General features: G+C 38.9%; 1 protein-coding gene across 18 annotated transcripts in view; it reads left to right on the forward strand.

Moving 5' to 3' along the window:
* The window catches only part of MYT1L (myelin transcription factor 1 like), a 387,237-nt gene that overhangs the window by 7,843 nt on the left and 356,298 nt on the right, over positions 1-23,096 (forward strand). The gene's annotated exons all lie outside the window — the stretch shown is intronic.

A 23,096-nucleotide genomic window follows, 5' to 3' on the forward strand; every position in this document is an offset into this window, starting at 1 on the left:
TAGTTTATTTACCAGCCAACTCGCTAATTATTCTAAAAACCCAAACTTAAGTTATAGATCTGCATATTGTCAGTGGGAGGGAAAAAACATGATTTCTGTGTTGCTGAGAGAGGCTCTTTATTGAAGAGCACGCTGAAAACAAAACCAAGAAAATAAATAAAAACAGCCTTTTAATTACTCAAAATTCTGCCAGAAAATACTGAACATGAATAAAATCCTAGTTTTCTAATAGACCATCCATTGATATATATTTCTTACATAATTATAATGTATATACTACAACATGGAATATTTTAATATTTGGCTGAATTTGCTTTCCTCTATGTATAGTCATTTAGGAATAGTTTTATCCTGGTTTAATGGTTCTTAACCTCCTTAAAAATGGAGATTTTCATTTTAACTGACCTAGTTTTTTAACTGCTGTTAATGTTAGATAGAAATTACTATCCTTGAATTGTCTTTACATAGCTTTCTGACTATTGCAGATCAGTTAAAGAATGATTGGCTTTCATTTTAGAGGCTTGTATTTTTAGGAGTCATCTTTAACTATTTTGCTTTGGAGAACAACAGTGAATATTTTCAAAGGGAATATAGCTTTTTATCTTTTTGGCATTTCATACTTGTGTAGTAGTTTATTTTCATAAAATACCAAACAAGCAGAAGAAGTCTTCACCATGCCAAAAGCTCCAAACAAAAAATGTTGGAATAAACTATTCTCTCTTAACAAGCAGTTTTTAGTTGCTTTTGATCATTTCATAGTGTTTGTTCAAGTTTTGAATGTTTAGCTTAAACTTGGTTGTTAGGGTGAAGACAAGTAGTCTGATTATATAAGAGTGCATATATAGTTGTATATATTTTAAACAAATAAGCTTACATTGAATTGCAGAATAAAATTCTAAACATTAGAAAAACAAAGTAAGGTAAAACTACATATAATGAAATGGAATCTAACTGGAAAAAAGTCATTTGTCTCTATTGCTGGGTTTTTTTTCATTATATTCATTTATCGACTGAAACAAAGAAAAGAAATAACAGTTATAACTGGCAGATCCAAAATTCAATACATTTTAAGCTAATATAAAAGTGTGAATTGATGTTATGTTTAATTTACACCTTAAACTTTCTGGAGGATGAAATATTAAATTATTTGCATTTCAATCTAGCAGCATGAACTGGCAACACAAGGAGAATAGTTTGGTTTAGTATTTTCATCTGCAGTGGTTTCTTTGTCTTAGACTGTCCTACTCAGGTATGTTTCTGCATTTTTAAAGGGGACCAAATTGTATCACAATAGTTTTCAGTTCATAGGAGGACTTTCTTCTACTCTACATTACAGCATCTTTTATGAATTGTAGAATCAAGCTACTGTATGGATACAAAGACAAATAAAAGAGGGAGAGAGACTTAAAATATATTTATTAGTTTATTATTTCTCTGGGTTTATAGACAACTAGTTTTGGGTTTTTTTCCCCCCCTTTACTTTTGGTTTCATTTCATTTTAATGGTGAAGAGCTAAGTATATAAAAAGGAATTGTTTTAATCAAATGCAAATATTATTAGTAAAAATATCTAAAATATTGATTCAGGTGTTGAAACTTTGCTACATGAATGGTGGAAAAGTATTCTTCTGAATACCGTTTTGTTTCTGTGTACCAATCTTGCTATACACTAAGGCAGTGAAAATACAGAATTGTTATAGTTCCATCAGCATTTCCATGAGTAATCTGCATGTACGTTATTTTTTAAAATACATAATATAAGCACATTTTAAAAATGAAAGGTTCTGACATAGGAAACCATTTCCTGATGAACTCTGAGTACTGTAGTTGTCTCACTGGTGTCAGAATAGCTTTTCAAAAATTTTGTACCACTGAACATTATTGTGGAAATGTTGCATGTAATTTTAATTGATCTGAACTAGATTAATGTTTGCATCACATAGGTCAACTCTGAATGCAATTGTGAAGCTCTTGATAGTATAATGCAAGAAAACTTCATGGCTATAAATTACTTGCTGACTCCTCCGCCCCTTCCTCGCCCCCTCTTCCCCTCCTCCCCCCCACCATGTGATGAGAAGGCCTAATGATACCTAATAAAGATGGTTTAAACGCCATAGAAGTCCACCCAGATTTTCATGCAGTGAATCAGCATTCAGCCCATGTGTTTCACTATTCTCTAAATAAAGCATGCCTTAGATCAATAAGTCATGAGGAAAGCAAATATATTTAGTATGCTGAGAAAGATTTTTTCCCTATAGAATTTCTACAACATCTTGCTTTGATGAGAACCATCATGACCATCTCACTCGGAGTGAGAGCAGCAAATTTTAATGATAAAGAACTTAAGGGGGGTGGGACCTTAAATGGGCTCAAACAGTGGGGCATGAGAGCAGTAAGCATAGTTATAAGTTTGGGTTTTAAGTCTGATCAGATCTCAGATCCAATTTGTTGTAGAGATACGTTTACACTGAAGCTGAAAACACAGAGCACAGTCATCACGTAACACTCCTAGCCAACCTGGTTGTGGAAGTAATCAAGGCTGTAGGGCACCCCATAGAGAACCATCAAATCAAGTCTGCTGTGGAGCTGTCTGGTAGACTGTGAATATTCAGAAATCAATGTTGCATCTGCCAGTAGACCCTTTGGTTCACGGAAACTCCCACCTGCCTAATGCATCTGGGCAATTGGTTTCTGAAACCAGTTTCCTTCAGGATAAATTTAATAGATCTTGAGGGTGAGGCATAAGTAAATTGATTATGAGTTTGCCTGGTGCAGAGATATAAACATCTGTAAGATCACAGATTTTCAACCAACCTTGTGTTGGGGGGCTATTATTTTGTGAATAATTTGAAGCCTACGTTTCTCATACTTCATGCCAGCATGGCATTTTTTAATTAGGAAGTTGATTAAAAAGGGCATGGTATACTATGGATGAATGTCCATCTGGCAACACTCCAGCTGTTTTTGGAGTCTGGGTCTGTGGAACGTGTTGCTCATCACCGGTTGCAGCGGTGGGGAGAATCAGGGTAAGGCTGTGGATTTTTAAAAAATTACTTGCTTGGTAGGGTCTGAGAAGGCTGTTCTTTTGTTCTCACTCAAATTAAATCAAAAGAAAGACACACATTGACTTCAATGAATTTTGGATCAGGCCCTGATATATACAATAAGAGTTTGAGCCAAATACATCTATGTTGTATTACACCAGTGATGAATTTAGCCCTTTACATTTAAGACATGACAATATACTATAGCCTCCTGTGTGTTGTGGCTAATTAGGTTTTTTAAGGGAAGAATGTAGGGGCAAATACTATAGATTCAGTAATGCAGATGATCCTTCAGACTGAGCAACGAAAGGCCTATGTTTTCATTGGTCTCTGCTACAGGAATAGTTATACAAATCATCACACATTTCACAAAGACTGGGAGAATGGGGATATTTACTTGAAAGAGGGCCTGTTTTTATATAATCTGTGAATGGCTTGCTTTATTTTTCCAAGGGAAATTCCCTCTTCTCCCATTCTCTCTCATCAGGACAGAAGTATATTACCAAGGGAATAAAATTTTATGCCTAATGTTAGTGTTCTTCTGCCTAATGTGGCGTGAATAAGTGCTATGTTACAGCATTTAACCCTGTCCATCTTTGTCACTTCATGAACATTTGCTCAGTCCAAAAACAAAACCCCCACAATGAAATAAGAAAAGACATCTCCGATATGTTGTTTGGATAAACTATGGAGAGTGATCTCTCTTTCACTTACAGCAAATACTCTGGGATTCCTTTGTGCTGCAGCAGAGACTCACGCTTCAGGATCAGGGAATACCTTTTAAAGGGTTTCCCCTGCCCTCTTGTGCTGCTGACTGCCATTGGCTCATCCCTTTAATTCTTATCTCCTTCCCCAGAATGATTAGCTAAATCAAATGTCTTAATTTTCTAAGTTTAAGAGTAGCTTATGCCAGTCCAGCTGCTAAATAAGGAGTCTCAGAAGATAGTTTCAGGGATGCTGAATTATTCCTCCATTGTCTCAAGGAGAAAGAGGCCCAAGTTTGGATGTGAAGCTGTACGTGCTGCAAGGCTGTGCACAACACTGATGCCAGGGAATAAGTACAGCTATAGAGAGCCATCATGATATGAAACTTCTTTGGGGAGAACTTGTGTAGATTTCATAAGGAATGTAATTAAGTAAAATACCTTAAAATATTTTAGAAACCATATTGATGAGCACAGGCAAGGTATGTTGTATGAGTATTTTTAGAACTTTTGACATGTTTGTGGAAGGTATTGGATATTATGATATCCAGTGTAATATTTTTGGTGTGCCTTGGTTATACAGCATATACTGATCTCTTGGCTATGTGTGTGCAGACAGAAAGGCCTGGCTCACCGCTACTCATCTATGACCTCTGTGTGTGACATCTGAAGCATTGGCACAATGTAGTCTAGTAGGCCAGTAGAGTCTGTTTGGGCTGTCCATTTGAAAGTAAAAAAATATAAAAAAGACAAATGCAGAAGCTTCCATGTATATCAGAGCATTTAGATTATTATATTACCATAAAGCCAAATCCAACCCAATTTACTTTGAAATCTGGAATTATCAAATCTAAAGATTAAAACTCCTGAGAAAGGAACTTTGATGCAATTGTAGCTCTATATTCTGTCTAACCCTGCCAGTGACGGAAACTGACCTAGTGTTTCAATTAGTACTTAAACATACATTTAATGGTTACTTGCCTTTTTGAATATCAAAAAGATCAGTAGTAACTGATCCAAAAGGAGTTTGCCAGACATGAACCTTAGAAGAAGGAGACATCTCGATATACATAGCCATATTAACAGAATTAAGGTCCCAATCCAGCTCCTATCAAAATCAATACGAGTTTTGTCATTGACCTTATTGGAAGCAAAAGCACAATCCTCCACTGTTTAAACATATTACATTAAAAATGTGTTCAATAGAATTCAGTTTCTGAAACATGATTACTTTACCTGTGGTTTATCAATTGTGTTGTTAAGAATCAGGTGCCTTCACTGGTTTTTGACAAAAATCTGTTTGTCCAAAAATATGACTACTCACACTGAATTTGAAGTTTCATTACTGAATACAGTTTTTCTGATAAATCGTTATCATGGTTTTAGTAAGTTAAAAAACAATCTTTCCCCGTGAGATCTCAACACCCATAATGCTAGCCAAGAATTGTTCTCTTGTGCTCTCCAGAGGCATGGTATTGCACCTGTTTACAAATAGACTGAACCACTAATGATCAAAACAGTGGTCTATTGAAAGGGTTAGTGAACTTGTATCAATAAATCAGCTTTTAATATCAGCAAGTAACTTTTTGTCCTTATTAAACATTTAATAAGTGATAGCTGTTGAAGACTTCATGATAATTTCCTGATCGTGGTTAGGACCTTATCTTGCTAGCTAATTAACCAGTACTACCAATCTCTCTCTCCCAGGGCTTCATAGTGCTCTTAAACTGTGTACAGACACTCCATTGACATAATTAGAGCTTCAGTATGCAAATCAAGAGTGTTGACTGCTCTAAGTAAATAAACAGTCATATGGTTTATTCTGCATGTGCATCATCAGACATATGTATGTAGCAATGCATACCTCATGGCAGATTTGAAAGGTGATCCCACAGTTATGTCACAGAATGCATATATGACATAATAATATTAATAACCACAGATATCTGCTGGATATGTGGAGAGAATTCTTACTGTTTCAGAGAATTAGACGGCCGTTTATAGACAGTAAAAAAGACTATCCTTTATAACAGACTAAGGCCCTGATTCTGAAAACATTTATGCATATGAGTAGACCCATTGAATTTAATAGGACTACTGACTTATAGTTAAGCATGTCTGTAAGTGTTTGCAGGATTGGAGCGTAAGTGCTTAAACCAGAGACATTGCTACACCTCCTACCACCTCCAAGTTACTCGTGGGTTCCACAAAATGAATTTCAGGTAGCTTGGGCTGGGATTAGACAGGTGCCAATGGTATCAGGGACTTCAAATTCTTCAGTTCTTATTAGCTCTATTTTTGCTCTTGCAATTGGGTTTTGGATAATCCCACTTCAGCAGAGAACAAAGGAGGAGGGACAGGAGGTCTTTGATGGTCTTCAACAGTATAAATATTTTTTTTTCCAGAATGACAACCATCAATGTGATGCCTTGGATGCAGTGACTGTGGACTTTGTTTGAGGTTTAGATACCTGCAGGGGTTCATGGTTTGCCCCTGTTCTTCACTGTATTATAGAGACACAAAATAGTCAGACTGCTTTAAAACAAATTGCACACATCAGCAAGTGATCCTGTCTTTGGACGACTTTTCCATTACAAATGGCTTTGCAGATGGGCTATCCGCACACTTCTTTTGGTTTGATCCTGATTTTCTTCCTTTCTCTCCCTTTTTTTGGCCACTGTATCTTATTTCAGCATGTCCTTTTTGATGCAGAACCCAGGATGTATTCTGGAAATTGAGGGTAGCACTGGAAGAGGTCTGCAAGTGCTGCTACCAAGAGAATTTCTAACACATGCTGCTAGCTATTCTTGTTCTTTTAATAGTTTCGTCAGCCAGCAGGGAAAGGAAGGGAGATATGGACAGGCTGCCCTTGGTGGTGTTAAATAGCATGACTTGATTTCTTAGATTGGTGACAAGCACTAACGCTTTTCTTCTGGATGGCAATACCACATGGGTACTGGCCTTAGAAACAAAATAGTATCAGAGGTGTTAGCATAAGTCGTCTTACTAAAGTTTGCCTGATGAACCAAGAAAACCTGCTGAGCAGAGTGGTGTTTGAGACCATTCACTTTCTGCTTTATGATTTCTCCCATTTGCTTAGTTTTCTTTCAGAGTAACAGCCGTGTTAGTCTGTATTCGCAAAAAGAAAAGGAGTACTTGTGGCACCTTAGAGACTAACAAATTTATTTGAGCATAAGCTTTCGTGAGCTACAGCTCACTTCATCGGATGCATACTGTGGAAAATACAGAAGATGCTTTTATACATACAAACCATGAAAACATGTGTGTTTACCACTACAAAAGGTTTTCTCTCCCCCCACCCCACTCTCCTGCTGGTAATAGCTTATCTAAAGTGATCACTCTCCTTACAATGTGTATGATAATCAAGGTGGGCCATTTCCAGCACAAATCCAGGGTTTAACAAGAACGTGGGGGAGGGGGGGTAGGAAAAAACAAGGGGAAATAGGTTACCTTGCATAATGACTTAGCCACTCCCAGTCTCTATTCAAGCCTAAGTTAATTGTATCCAATTTGCAAATGAATTCCAATTCAACAGTCTCTCACTGGAGTCTGGATTTGAAGTTTTTCTGTTGTAATATCGCAACTTTCATGTCTGTAATCGCGTGACCAGAGAGATTGAAGTGTTCTCTGACTGGTTTATGAATGTTATAATTCTTGACATCTGATTTGTGTCCATTTATTCTTTTACGTAGAGACTGTCCAGTTTGACCAATGTACATGGCAGAGGGGCATTGCTGGCACATGATGGCATATATCACATTGATAGATGTGCAGGTGAATGAGCCTCTGATAGTGTGGCTGATGTTATTAGGCCCTGTGATGGTGTCCCCTTAATAGATATGTGGGCACAGTTGGCAACGGGCTTTGTTGAAAACTTCAAAACCAGACTCCAGCGAGAGACTGTTGAATTGGAATTCATTTGCAAATTGGATACAATTAACTTAGGCTTGAATAGAGACTGGGAGTGGCTAAGTCATTATGCAAGGTAACCTATTTCCCCTTGTTTTTTCCTACCCCCCTCCCCCGCCGTTCCTCAGACGTTCTTGTTAAACCCTGGATTTGTGCTGGAAGTGGCCCACCTTGATTATCATACACATTGTAAGGAGAGTGATCACTTTAGATAAGCTATTACCAGCAGGAGAGTGGGGTGGGAGGAGAGAAAACCTTTTGTAGTGGTAAACACCCATTTTTTCATGGTTTGTATGTATAAAAGCATCTTCTGTATTTTCCACAGTATGCATCCGATGAAGTGAGCTGTAGCTCACGAAAGCTTATGCTCAAATAAATTGGTTAGTCTCTAAGGTGCCACAAGTACTCCTTTTGTTTTTAGTTTTCTTTGAATCTGAAGTCCTGAGTCTCCCTTACAAGGTACGTTGTGTAGGCATCTGCATAGTGGAAAGTGGGTGTGGAATTATACTAAACCAGAAGTGCAGCACTTTACACCCACTTTGCCCTCCGTGTAACTGGACTAGGTGGAGGGCAACTGAATATCTGCTTCTTAGTGCCTCTTTTTCTTTTCTTTACAGACTAGTAGCTGTCTGGGGCATACACTTTAGCTGAAGTCTAGATCACAAGCACTAGATAAAAACATAAGTAATATGCTTTGTACTTCTTTTTTATCTGAAGAGTTCAAAGTGCTGCATGAATATGTATTCATTAACTAAGACTCACCGTATACCTTTGGGGTAGTTTATATCGTTTCTACCCTTTTCCACATGGGTGAACTACCGCACAGCAAGGTTAAGGGACTTGCTCAAGATAAGCAAGCCAATCGCAGCTGACATAGAACCTAACTCACCTTTCCCTATGCTCAGATAAATTGGTTAGTCTCTAAGGTGCCACTAGTACTCCTATTCTGTTTTCTTAGTAGCTTTTTTACTTTGAGGTAATTTGATTATTAAAGCGCATTCTGATAGAAGGAAATGGAACATTCCTACCTAATATGCCTTAATAACATGACAAAACCAAACATTTACTCTGGTGTAAGGATTTGAGACTATTACAACTGCTGATGGAATCAATAGTGTAGTTGCCTAGACAACACACGTAATGCAATATTTTGGGTGGGGTAGTTCATTCAGCTAATTCATCAATCAATGATGCATGCTTTGGGGCAGAAACTGTTTTTTTTATATGTGTTTATACAGTACCTAGAATAAGGGGCCCTGGTTAGGGTGTTATTCCAATGAAACCAACACAAAGACCTAAGCCTACAACCCCACATTTATTTATTTATTTTGGATGATCAGCTACCAAAGATCAATTTCCGAAAAAGAGAATAAACAGGAAAATGCATATTTCTTATTTACCATGTGATAGCAGTATAGTACTTTGGCATTGACATGAGAGTAGCTTTGGAGATTGCCGTGAAATGAAATCAATGCCCAGTGACCACAGAGCTCCACTAGGGCTTTCTAGTACAGAGGCAGTACCACTTTTTTCATTAAACTCACCTAATGGACACAGACTCAAAATCCCACGCATCTACTCTGTTGTTAAGCTTCCTCAAAACAGTCCTGCACCCCAAACAAACACATCTATATTTTTGTGGCAAAATACATTCAAGAAACCATTATCAGAAGATACTAGTCCATTATCATGTCACTGACGCCTGGTCTACACCTAAAGCTTAGGTTGATCTAACTATGGTGCTCGGGATGTGAAAAACTCACACCCCAGAGACATAGTTAAGCCCATTTAAGCCCTGGTGTAGACACCGCTAGTTCAATGGAAGACTTCTTCCATTGACCTAGCTACCTCCTCTTGAGGGGGTGGATTTACTACAAGGATGGAAAACCCCTTCTGTCACTGTAGTAAGTGTGTTCACTACAGCGGTGTAACTGCAGTGCTGCCGCTGTTGTAGTAGAGACATAACCTGAGTTCTCATGGCCAGCAGTATAATTAATTGTAGGGGAATTAAGAGAAACGAATTAGTCACTATTTCTTCTTTTGTTTTTGTGCAGCAATGAGGAGTTTGCAGTCAGTGCATCTTGTGACATTGCATTGAAATTATATTTGCAATGTTACTATTATCAATTTGAGCATCTTCATGTGCTGAGCTCTGCACAAACAGAAGGATCCTGGAAAGAGACTCACCCATATTGACACTGATACCCACACATAGTCCCACTGTAATGATGGAAGCTCTGTGCAGGCGTAAAGTCAGCATGGGCAGATTACTTTGTAGGATCTGACCTATATTAGACAGACAACACAGTGCAGACACATCAGGCACTGGAATGCCAGGTGGTATTCAAAACGTATAGTGGTGCAGATATCGCCTTTTTAAAAGTGTAACACACTTGTGGTTGCAGAACTCCAGGGAATAAAATAATTCAAAGAGGAATTAATTGACAAGAAGGTGGTATTTTGCTCCACAAAGAGTGAGAAGGGAAATATAGAAAGATAAAAATAGTGATCAAAAGGATTGTGACACTTCACACAACCAGCACAAATGTCTCAGTAGACCTTTACTGTACCAGGGTCTAGAATTAAAAAGTCAGAATTCCTGCACTTTCCCCATAAAGTGTCAAGCACCGCTTACAGTGACTCTTCAACAAAGTTAGGGAACCATGTTTAAATATGATCCAACTGGACTGGTTTCCAACATGGGTTGGCTCACCTTTGGTAACAGGGCCAAACTGTGTTAGAGCTGAGTTAAAACCTGACTTGAGTCTACTGATGGGCATGTTGGACTTGTATAAGATAGTTGGACAAAATGTCAAAACCAAAACTGATTTTAAAGCAGGTTCCTTACCTCTATATAAGGCCTAGGACCAGATCTTCAGCTAGAATAAACAGACCTAGTTCCACTGACTTCAATTTGTCCTAGTATGGGTAGTTTTTTTTCTACTAGGTCTTCAAAATACCCCTAAACGAGCAAAAATTCTTAGGTAAAAAACACAGCTCAGGTCCCTCTAAATGAAGTGTTCTGTTTTTTACCATGTCCACTTTCTCTTTTTCCTAAAAATCAGCTGGGGAGGAAAGACTAATCTTTTCTTTGGTATCTCACGTCTATGGCACTGAAAATAATATTGTAGGAATCAATCCTGCACTGGCAGGGAGATATTCTGGCTGGCTTCATTTGTCTCTTCCATCTTAAACTCCTTTCATGGAATCACAGAAGTTAAAATATAATGAGGCAATATGAAAAACAGTGTGAATTGAAGAGAGGGATGGGACAAAATGAGCAAAAAACCCCAAACAAACACCCCCCCCCCCACTGCCAGTTCTATCTTGTTTGTTTGTATTAAGGGGAATGCAAGTTCGTTATAAGTCAACCTTGTTGTAGAGCAGGGGCAGCAGGTTAATTCCAGTGCCTCACTATCAAAACACCATGCCATACTTCTTACCACTTTCCTTTGTATTGTTATTGGTTGATGCTGAGAATTCACAGAATCAAGTTGTAGGGACTATACAAAGCTGCCTAATACAAAAAGAAAATGTAAACAATATGGTGCTGCTTGATTTGCTGTGTGATGTGTACAGGTAGGTTCATTGCACTGTAGAGAGACACAATACTTGACTTAGTCACAGCTAGAGAAGATTAAGGGCCAAATTCGTCTCCCTGTAACACCAGTGTAAACCCAAAGTGTCCCCACTGATATCAGTGGGGTTTCTCTGGATGTACACTGGTGTTACTGAGAGAAAAATTTCATTCTAAGTGTGGCTTATCAACTCTTGAGGAATAATATTGTACTCTGGCAGAAGGCTGGGCATTAAAGTAAAATAGAGATATATGATATAGCTCAAGACCAAATAAAAGGGGGGGGAAAACTGGTTTGGGGTTTTATTTAAGAGATTTTATGTTTTGAAAACTAGAAACTCAGAACCTCCTTAAAAAGACAAAGCCTCCTTCACACAATCCCAAAAGCAGCCCTTCAAACAACTTTCCAATTTTAAAATACTCTTGCATTAAACTTGATTTAGCAGTTTATCAACTTTCTTTGCACACCTAAAGTTTTTAAAATTATTTTTCACCTAACACCCCATGGCATTGGTCTTGCATTCTGAGTCAAAATGAAATTGTTCTTGGCAATGTTGGGAAGAAATAAGATCACATGGGGGAGAGAGAGAGGTTGGCTCCGTGGAAAAAATCCTCTCCCCGCTACTAGTATTCTAAGGCTACATCTTCACGGACAAAAAAGGGTGTGGTGTTAGCTATCTTACTGTAAAAACAGAGTGGAAACAAGGCACTTCAGGGTAAATTAAAAACCTGTGGCACCAGGTCTCTGAGCCCAGGTCAATTGATTTGGGGTGATGTGGCTCGAGCTGTGGGGCTAAACATTGGAGCGTAGACGTTAGGGCTTGGGTTGGAGCCTGGGCTCTGAGATCCTTCCCACATAATCGGGTTTCTGAGCCTGGGCTCCAGCTGGAGCCCGAACATCTGCACTACAGTTTTTTGCCCTGCAATCCAAGGCAGCTGACCTGAGCAAGTCATGGCCAGGCCACGGGTCTTTTACTGCAATGTAGTCAGAACCTTAGTTTTACCACAAGGTCAACCACAGGAAGCGGGTATAGTGTTGAGCTTGCCTAGTTACCTCATGGTAAAGGCTACATGTGCCTTGTCTTCACGTAGGTAGATAACTGTCATGCATTAGTTGTCTTGCTGTTTTGAAAATAATATGAAAAAAAACCACAACAACTCCCCCACCTTTGTGTCAGTGAAGACAAAGCTTGAGCTGGTTTAGACTAGCTGGGTCCAATCACCTCTTTTTTACACCCTGGTGTAACTCTGCTGAAATCAATGGCATTAATCATGATTCCTACTGAAGCCCGTGAGAGGAGAAGCAGGCCCATTGTCCATAATGTCAATTACAGCAGCTTTAAGTGCTGGAAGATGAGGGAAGCACTTGTCATGTGCTTTGTACACAAGTGGGCAGGTTTATCTGTGGTTGGAATTACTGAATATGAGCTTTTCCAAAACCAGTTCAGCATGTTTTATATTCTGGGCCCTGTGTACTCTGAAGCACATTGGACTTGGTTTCTGTGGTAATACTCCTTTTTTGATTTCTGCTGTACGTGAGCGCTATATTCTGTGGCAAACTGAGAATTCTACAGCAGCATTGGCTGATTATAAAATAATTCCAGAGTATATGTTTACAAAAATAAATTAATTGAAATAAAAGTGTAGGAATATGCCATGGACCTTTATAGACAGCAAAAAGCTACTATTATGTGATCATTCTTGGGATATGAAGTGCAAATGTTGGCTTTTTGCATCCCATACATCAGATTTGAGCACAGGCAGGAGAAAACACCACTGGGAGGAATATGTGGTTATTTGGTTATCCATATGGACAAGTAAAACATAATTTGAAATAAAAAAAAATCTTAATAATCAGGAAAATTTCTGGAGGGGATTGGATGATTTTTAAAAGGAAAATGGGAACACACATGCAGGAAAGGAAAAATCTAAGCCATGGTAGGGGACAACCTCCTAGAAATGTGAACATTCCTAAAAACCAAGGAGAGTTTGGAGAAATAAAATATTGTTACAAGGCTACAAACCAAATTCCAGCCAAACTAAATACAAAATGTATACAATAGAGATACCTTCACTCAAACGTTAAAGACAGGCTTGGCAAAATTTGATTTTTATTGGTTTATAATTTGGACAGATAATAACATGTCTTTTTTTTAAGCTTTTTTATCTTTATTGATTTCAAATTTTCATAGTTTTGTGGGAAATTATGAGAGGGGCAAGACAATAACTATTTAATGACAGTAGTTGAGATTCAAAAAGTTAAAGCTTTATAACTGTTAAAAACACAAATTGTCAACTTTTACATGTCAAAATATACAAAGTAAATATCCTTAAATCAATACATTCTCAAGCAGCATTTTTCTTTGCCTATCTGTACATTTTATTATTGATGGAAATATTTTTTTGGGCAGTTTGTGTGTTCGGTGAATTGCTGTTTATCAACATTTACCAATAAAAATTGAAACCTTCCAAGTCTACTTAAAGGTAATAGCTAAGGTCCGAACCAGCAAAACGTAAAGCACGTGCATAGCTTTTACCCTGTTAGTGGTCCCATTGAAGTCAACTTTCAAATAAATTCCTTCCTCAAAGCTCATTTGAAGTCATTGGGACTTATTTATTATTTAAGATTTACATTGTGGTAGAGCTTAGAGACATCAGTCAAGTCAGAGTCCCATTGAGCTTGGCCTTGTGCAAATAAATAGAGCAAATGACAGTCTGTGTCCCAAGGAGCTTACAGTATAAAAGACAAGATATGATCAGATAAACAAGTGGATGGAAGTGTGTGGGGGATGGAGGGAGGAAAGGGTAACAAAAATAATAGGATATTTTAACATATGCCCAGTTCTTAGCCAATCCATAGCAGTAATCACAGCTCACTACTTGCTGGGTGAACGAAGAATGTGTTTAAAGTTATGCTCGTACTTAAGTGCTCTACTGGACTTAGTCTTGTATGCATTTAAAATAAAAAAGAGGCCCAGCTTCTGGGACAGTAACTCTGCAGTGATATGCTTCTAGCGGGGTTCCACTGTGACTGCAGCAGCAGATAGGGAATAGGCTGTGAGAAGGGGGATTCTGTGCCTGGTGTTTACAGTTTTGTCAGATTCCAATTGTAGGGTGACCAGATGGTAGGTGCTTTGTATTCTATACTCAACTATACCCCTCACTTCCTAAAATAAGTGTCCCAATTTTTCACGCTTGCTATCTAGTCATCCTACCCAATCGTGAACTTTTAATTGAAACAACTTATGGTAGTAAGTCTACACCCATTAGAGAGTAGTTGTGGGACTGGGCCCTTATTCTTTAGATTAGTGGGGAAGAAAAGTAAGCAGTAGAATTGGTGGAGAGACATGGAACACAGTGGCAGTTGAAATTGTTGCAAATCTGCAAGTACCAAGGATTTCTGCTACAGAAGGAGAATTTCTGTGGCAGCTGAAACAAATAGTAAATCATGTGGCAGATTCTGTAGCTGCACATTTGCAGCAAACAAAGGTGCCTCTTTACATTGGTGCTCTAGCAGTATGCTAGAGACAAAGACTTCCTTGGAGGAGCTTGTTGTGATCACACTACAGAATCCTGTATAAAAATTGTGCTGAAATCGAACTGTCTGAGCCAGTCAGAGTGCAATAATGCTGTATGTGTTAACAGTGCAGAACTGTAGTGTTTTTTCCAGTTATGCAATTCTCTGCATATTGATTGGTTCTGAGAGTCTGATTTGAATGATCAGAGTACAGCTATTGCTCAATAACTATGCTGTAGATAGGAATATGTACTCTGATAGTGCAGGCAGCCCAGAGTACAGGAACCTGCATTTACATTACAAATACTTCAAAATTACTGTACCATGAATCAGCAAATCTCTGTATTTTATTGGCTACTATACATCCTCTGTTGTGATTGGCTCCTTTAATCAGAATTCTTAACCAGTGTGCCAGCCAGAAAACCCCACCTCTGCATCTCATTCCCTCCAACTGAAGCCGAAAAACACAAAGTGCATGTGTCACAGAAGGAAAAATAAACCCAAAGAAAATGTCTGTCAAACCATTGAAAAGGTGGAAAATTAACCCTTCCACCCCCCCCCTTGAATCAGTGTCACTCCTTACCAACCAGGAGGGCTATTGTTGCCACAATAATGGTTATATAACTTCACTTCTGTTTGTTTACACTGGGAAGGTCCCAAACGCTCTCTCCCAATTCACTTTTAGAATATTTCTTTCTTTTCTTTCACTTATCAAAATGTACACGTGCTGTAGTGTTCATCTGAGAGAAGAATCATGCTGATATCTGAGGAGGGAAGGGGCTAGACTGCAGGAAGATGAAGCAGGGTTTATATAGGCTGAAGAGGAAGAGCTGAAAGCTTTTCAAATGTTTTAAAATCACCTTTCTGTGGTTTTGCAGGCCACATTGTTGGGTTTTTTCTTCCCTTTCCTTTTATTATTTGAATATTTATTAAAAATCCATATCACAACAATAGCATAAGTGTTGCTTCCTGTGTAAGTATGTAGTAACCATGACCAGGACAAATAAGCTCTGGAGGAAATTCTGGTCCCAGGGGAATTTTGTCCTTGATTCCAATAGGGCCAGCATTTCACCTTCTGAGTCTATAGTTCTCAGAGTTTTTCAGACCAGTTTAGTTATTACCTTCTGAAACGGAAACACTCTTATGTGCTTGTTATGTTATAAATACTTTTGTGAATGTTCATGTTCAGGTGGGGATGTGGTTTTGGGGTGAAAACAAAGAAATACAGGGTCAAGACCACTGGGCTGTATTTCTAGATCTGTCTCGGGACAGGTTGCTTCATCTATCTTTGGCCTAATTCAAAAGTCCATTAAAGTCAATGGATGGACTCCGTTGACTTCAGTGACTTTGAACCAGATGCTCTACACCTCAGTTTCCTAATTTATAAAAGTTATAAGGATAATGCTTAGCACAGAGAGTGCTGTGTGGCTTAATTAAGATTTTTCTAAGTTCTTTGAGATCTCTGATAGACAAGAGTCACAGCTATTAATAGTAATAAATAAGACAATTTATAAAATACCTTGAGTGTAAGCTCCTGTGTTCTGATATAACACAAAATAGTGGATTTCCCGCCCTTGTTTTCCTCTCTCTCCTCCCCTCTATCTCTCTTTGACTGTATACCCTTCTCCCTGATGGGGTGGCTAAGAGAGGCAGTCATTTGCCAAATGAATTCCCTCCTCTATGCTTCTTGGAAAAACATTTTGGGACTGACCTAAAGCCCACTGAAGTCCTTGGAGAGACTCCCACTGACTTCAAAGAATTTCAGCTCTGACCCTCTGTTTAGCTATCCTGGGGAAGTGTTTGCCATTATCAATTATCCACATATTTTACTTAAGCTGTTTTCGCTTTTTCAGTAACTTCTTTTACCCATGTGCGATGGTGTTTCTTTTATACAGCAGTGACATTTAACATCCCCTCCCCCCGTAAGTTATTTAATACAAGCAAAAGGAATACTGTAAGTTAAATCTATTCTGTCCTGTTTCTGCCCTGCAGAAAGTCATAGGATTTATTGAGATGGCATGGGTGTAACTAAGGGCAGAATTCAGTCCTTAGTGCTTATATGATTGCTACCATATCAGCACTTTCTGTGGACTGGGAGCCAGACTGATCAGTAGAATAGGGTGTTTACTCGCTGAACAGTGTGTTATGCTTAAACCTCCTGGGGTTGGGGGGATTTCAGGACAGCGGTCAGGTCACACTACAGTGGGGGAAGGATGATCACTGCACTCCAGCCCACACAAGGAGAGTTTAGGCTTCTGCTTCAGACAAAGTTCTTCAACATTTCCCCTGTCAGGAGCATAGGTATTGCAGTGACCTGTGCATGAGGACAAGGGGCACTGGAATTGTAAGAGAAAGGGCCGCAAAAGAGAAACCATGTTCTTAACATAAGCTTTAAACAGGCAATGTTTTGTAGGGGCCCCTTTTAAAAGGAACTACCCTTGCCTTGCTCTTGCACAACACAGGTTGTGTTGTAGATAATAGTAATAGTTGTAGAAGGAACAAATGCTTGTCTCTTTTTTTTTTTTTTTTTTTAAATAAATTCATCTTTCATTTACCAATGGACATTTTAGAAGTCAGAATTTCTTTAGAGATTAAAAATCAAATCCTTCCACTGTGTGAAATGTATGTATAAATCATAATGGCTTGCTGTACTCAGATATTCACTGCTTCTCAGTTTTATTTTGAAGGCAGGTACATTTTAGTGGTCATAATTTTGGGAATGATTAGTAGTGGCTAGACCCAGGCATGTTACAGGTGGAAGCTGTGCGAACTTCCTCACAAACACCTCTAGTACACCTCCCTGCTGCCATGCCAGACTCCTGCTCTGTTACTTGTAGGCCACCCCTGAGCGGATGCTGACAGTGACTGTGATGTAGATAAAGTCAAGGATTTAGAGCAAGGTCTCCACACTCCTTTACACTTTTCTCCTAACCTGGATCTGGCCCAAGTCTCCAGAGATGAAACACTAATGTATTAAATCACCTAGACTCTGAGCAAGACTGCGGTGCATGCCATCATGCCTGAACAGAGCTTTGAGGAAATAACCAGCTCATACAGGGTTTTCTGCACACACATGCTCGCTACTAAAATTTGATAAAGAAAGGGGCAGTTTCAGTAGAAAACAAAGGGCCTGACTGTGCAAAGTGAATCACTTTATACAGAAGAATAATCCCACAAGAACCACTTGTGTGTAAAGTTTCAATTGAAAGGGCTACATTTTGTTCAGACCCTACTCCCAATGAGGGAGCTTTCCTCAGGTTTGTCAGACTGGTGTGGTAGGGTATGCAGTCCTGACTTCTGGAGCCTCGGAATGTAGTTGCTCATCTTTCTATCCTGGTTCCTGTGTACGTCCCATACAAGCACAGCAAATGCTGTCATCGCCCTGGCAACAGGCCACAGAGTAACCCGATGGGAGAGATGGTAAATTAATTCAGAGTAATCCCTGTATTACAGGTGCAGGTGAGTGGGGGATGGAAGATTAACATAAGGGCTAGCACTAGCTCCAATTGCTCTTTGAGGGTCTTTCAGCTCATTGGACTCCCATCCTTATTGACTGAGAGAGAGCTCTAGTTCTGAGCTGTGCTGGCATCGATCATTGAAGGTATGAAATCAGACTCCACCAGTGTAAGGAACGGGTACTGTGGTTGCTGTCCACGGAGACAACTTTCCTCTTCAGAATTTTATTTCCATGAGCACAGAGCTGAGTCAGGTGCAGAGCTCCAGCCAGGAGCTGATCTGGCATGGTGTACTTTTCTTAAAGACCACTCATTTGAGTCCATGGAGCTGTCTGCCTTCCTAAAGATGAGTAAAAGATGTGTTAGTCAATATAAGCAGACACTAACTACTAGAATGTTCAAATATCAACATTCAGTGACAAATATGATCATTATTTAACATCGCACACAAGTCTGCTTCAAAAATAGAAGTTACCTCTTCTCCCCGCTTTCCAATGTTTCGAATGAAAAATGGTCAATTGATGTGCTGAAGGAGTTGTGAACTCAAACACAGGGTTACAAGGACCACTCTTTCTTTTGTCTCTTTGTACTCAACACTGTTTATGTTAGGTTTGAAAGGATTAGATTTTTATTAGTAAATGTCGGTAAATATTGATTTCACCACGCATACACACAAATTGATGAAAAAAATAGTTCTATCAATGACAGGCAAAGTATGAAAAATGCTGCTTGAGAACTTATTAGAGTTTGATTTGAGGAAATTTACTTTGTATATTATGATGTGATGATGACAGTTTGTGTTTTAATGGTTATAAAGCTTAAACTTTTTGAACCTCAACATCCACTGTCGTTATATAATATGACCTCCCCCTATAATATTCTGTAACTGTGAAAATTTAAATTGATAAAAATAACAGTAGTTTAAAATCCATAATTTTGTGCAATTTTGAAAGTGTAAATCAATAAATATCTAAAAATGCTTAAAAATGCACTGATATTTTCTGTCAAAATTATAACAAAATAAATTGAGTTCTGCCAAACCTAGTTAATGTCAACACAATACTATCAGGTTGGTTGAAAGTACATTACTTAGTTCATTTAAAATCTTGTCTTTAATGTGCAAGGCTCTTGTTAATGGAGTTATGTTTTCAGTTTGAAATAGCACATTGTTTCATAAATATTTTACCTCCATTCTACGTAGACAAAAATGTCTGGCTTATATACTGTACGTACAAAATTGGGAAATTAATCAGTTAATATTTTTCATAGCTGCAGAACAAACAGTATTACAAAGATTATTGTTTAGTTCATTAATCTTGATAATAAAATAATTATTTATAATGAAGAAATAATTGTCATTCAAGCCGGTTGGGAAATGGATATTTTTTCCCACAAACAATTTAGATTTTTCAGCAAAAAATCAACACCCTCAAAGTTTTTGGCTGGAAACTTAAAATTTTCATTTGTAAATGCCACCATGGTGCCTCATGGGAGTTGTAGTTCGGGTACCTCATGCTCCTGTTCTCCTGGGCTAACAGGTCAGACTACCTCTCCAATGAGATCACCAGTATAAATATCAATTTTTTCTTTCTGAATACCTATGTATAAAATGAGTTTTCTGTCTGAAAGTATGACTTTCCCTTTTTTTCCCCAAAAAGTTCAAAGCAAAGCCAATGTTCTTAGCTGTTTTATGAGTCCCACAAAATGTGATTCCATCTGACAGGATGATTTTGCTGTCAATTAGAATATTCTCTCACAGTTCAGAGATTCCTTCCACCCCAGCTCCCCCCACTCCCCCCCCCCCCCCAAAACCCCACATTGTGTTGCACATAATGAAAATATTTGTAAACATCCTTTCCTTCCTCCTCCCCCACCCGCCCCCCCCCAAAATACTGGCACTTATGAATGTCTTTGTAATTTTACAGTGTCGTATCCTTAGTGTATTATCATAAAAACATAAGAGCTTTTCCAACTGGAATGATACAAACATACGAGTCTAGATAATACTTCGTCCTGCCATGAGTGCAGGGGACTGGACTAGATGACCTCTCAGGGTCCCTTCCAGTCCTACTATTCTGTGATTCTAAGTGTGAGGGGAAGATTCCTCTTAGTGATCTGGATGGGTATGATTGGCAGGACATTACTCTAGGGACTGATCTTGCATTCCTTGCCACCTGATGCTTTTGGTTCACATGAAATGCAGGAAAGGGCCTTTAATTAGTTTTCTTGCCACGATGAGATCACAAATTGACACACACAAAGAGCCAAATTCTGCCCTGCTGATTTTGACAAGGTTGCACGGGTGTAACCAACAGAAGAATCTGTCATTTATGTGATGTTTTTCATAGTAGCATATTTCTGTGGTGAGGTAGGCAAGTTTATGAGCAAAATAAGGGCTAATCCTAAATTGACTGAAGATCCATTGTTGGTTTATATTGAGTATCTGCAGTGAGAAAATGTTGACATAAACTCTGGTGGTGGCAGTTACTGGTGGCAGCAGTTCACTTGCGTTGTCACCTCACAGTATAGCTTCAGGCTCCAGGAGAGTGGAGGGATACTCAAATTACTTGAAAGACTGCAGAGTGCACAGAAGGATGGCAGTAGATGGCACCTGCAGACCTACAGTTGACCCAGAAAGCTGACCATGGATCTTGCAAGACATACTTAGGGTGGGGAAGGACATTTGAATCTGTTCCAAGAGACAAAAAGGGGAAAGAACATTTCCCTCCCCACTTCATATCCCCTTATAAGGGGCCCTGGTTCAACCTGGCCAGCCATGGAGCAGGGAGGGGAAGGAAAAGGGGCCTTTAGAGCTTAGATGGCAGCCAATAGAAGACCTGACTAAAAATCAGGCAGTTAATGGTTGTCTGGGCAGATATTGCTAGATCTCTCCCCTGGTAGTCCCATGCAGAGAGAAATGTTCCATACGCAGAACATTTTCCTGCAGACTACTGAACTCAGCTCTTGACAAGTAAGAAAAAGAGGAAATAATCTCCAAGTATTGTTTAAAAATTAAAAGGTAAATACAGTTGTAATTTTAAAATGGATACATATATTCCCTTATTGATTTGGAATCTAAATTTTTAAAATTTATTTATTAAAGCTTTTCAATTCACCTTTATTTCATACATTAAAATAATATAATTCAAAAATAACATTTCCTAACTGGGACTGGTAAAATTGAAGCAAACCTTGATCTTACAAAGACTAAGCACATGCGTAACTTGAATTCATTGAAGCTACTAACATGATTCAAGTTAAGTCTGTAGGTAAGCCTGCAAATTGAGGCCTTGCTGATACGCTGAAACTGACCATCCACAAAATTCTGTCAAATCCACAAAATAAACTGAAAATAGAGAGAGAATTTTTTTTGTCAGTTTCTGGAAGTTACAGTAATTTTATGTGCTACCTGTAATATAGTGAGCATAAAATTTCCCAACAGAATGCAATTTTCAAGCTGCTGGTGTCCATATAATATGCAAAATGTTTATACTCTTATTAAGAAACTGAACAGCTAAGATTTAGTAGGTGATGCTTCCCCCCCAACCCCCGCAAGCTTTATGCTACTAACCTACTGCAATGCTATTTGCTTCTCTTTTACCAAGGGCTGTTTGATGCAATCTGAGGAGTTCCAGAGGGCTGGTTTACAAGTTACACCTTCACTTTGCTGTATGTGTTCCTGACCTAACCCTCGTTTTAGCCATAAACCTAGTTTACTTTTATAGACACACGCACAAGTAAGATTGGAACTGCTGCTGCTAAATTGTAAATGTTGCTTCAAATTGAAAGCATTTACCATTCATACATTGAGAATTAGTGAAGCTGTGCATTCTGGATCTAGTGTTTTCAGCAATTCCAATCCCAGCCAGATGAACACACATCTGGATGATGCGTTTCTGCTGACTTCTGTCCCCTGCTGCTCTTCTTGTTTTATCATTGTCTGACACCCACATCCCACTCCCTCCTTTCCCTTTTTCTAAATGTAATTGTATCAGGGCCACATCAATACCAGAAAGAAAAATAATCACTACCTTATTCCATACCACAAAAGTGTCAATAAATCTGCATTAATCAACAAACCTTACAGCCAATCATAGTAAACAATGCAGATTATTTCAGCTCCAATTAGGAATAAACTCCTATGCCAAATAGCAGACTGCTCATACCAGGAATAATATCCCACTTCTACCAAGAGGACTACAATTCTCTTACTAAAACCTATAACTTGCCACAATTTTCTTTTGACAAAGACACCCCCCCCCTTTGTATACATGTTATATATCACCCCCATTACCATTACCTGAGCACCTCACCATCTTTAGTGTATTTATTCTCACAACACCCCTATGAGGAAGTGAAGTGCTATTATCCTCATTTTACAGACAGGAACGGAGGCACAGAGAGACAGTGGGTATGTCTACACTGCAGTTAGACACCCACAGCTGCCCTGTGCCAGTTGACTTGGGCTTGCAGGGTTCAGGCTGCAGGGCTGTTTCCTTTCAGGGTAGACTCCCAGGCTCAGGCTGCAGCCTGAGCTCTGGGACCCTCCCACCTCTTTGGGTCCTAGAGCCCAGGCTCCACCTAGAGCCCAGGCTCCACCCAAAGCCCAGAAGTCAACCCTGCAATGAAACAGCCCTGCAGCCCAAGCCTCCTGAGCCCAAGTCAACTGGTACGGGGCAGCTGTGGATTTTTAATTACAGTGTAGACATAGCCTAAGTGGCTTGTCCAAGATCACACAGGAAGCCTGTGGTAGAGTAAGGAACTTAATCCACATCTCCCCAGTCTCAGACTAGCACTCTATCCTCTTGGACATTCTTTCTTTCTATATTATCTAGACACTGTGATTATTTCCTGCACCTTTAAAATTCTA

Source organism: Chelonia mydas, chromosome 3 (assembly GCF_015237465.2).
Source record: "Chelonia mydas isolate rCheMyd1 chromosome 3, rCheMyd1.pri.v2, whole genome shotgun sequence".
Classification (NCBI taxonomy): domain Eukaryota; kingdom Metazoa; phylum Chordata; order Testudines; family Cheloniidae; genus Chelonia; species Chelonia mydas.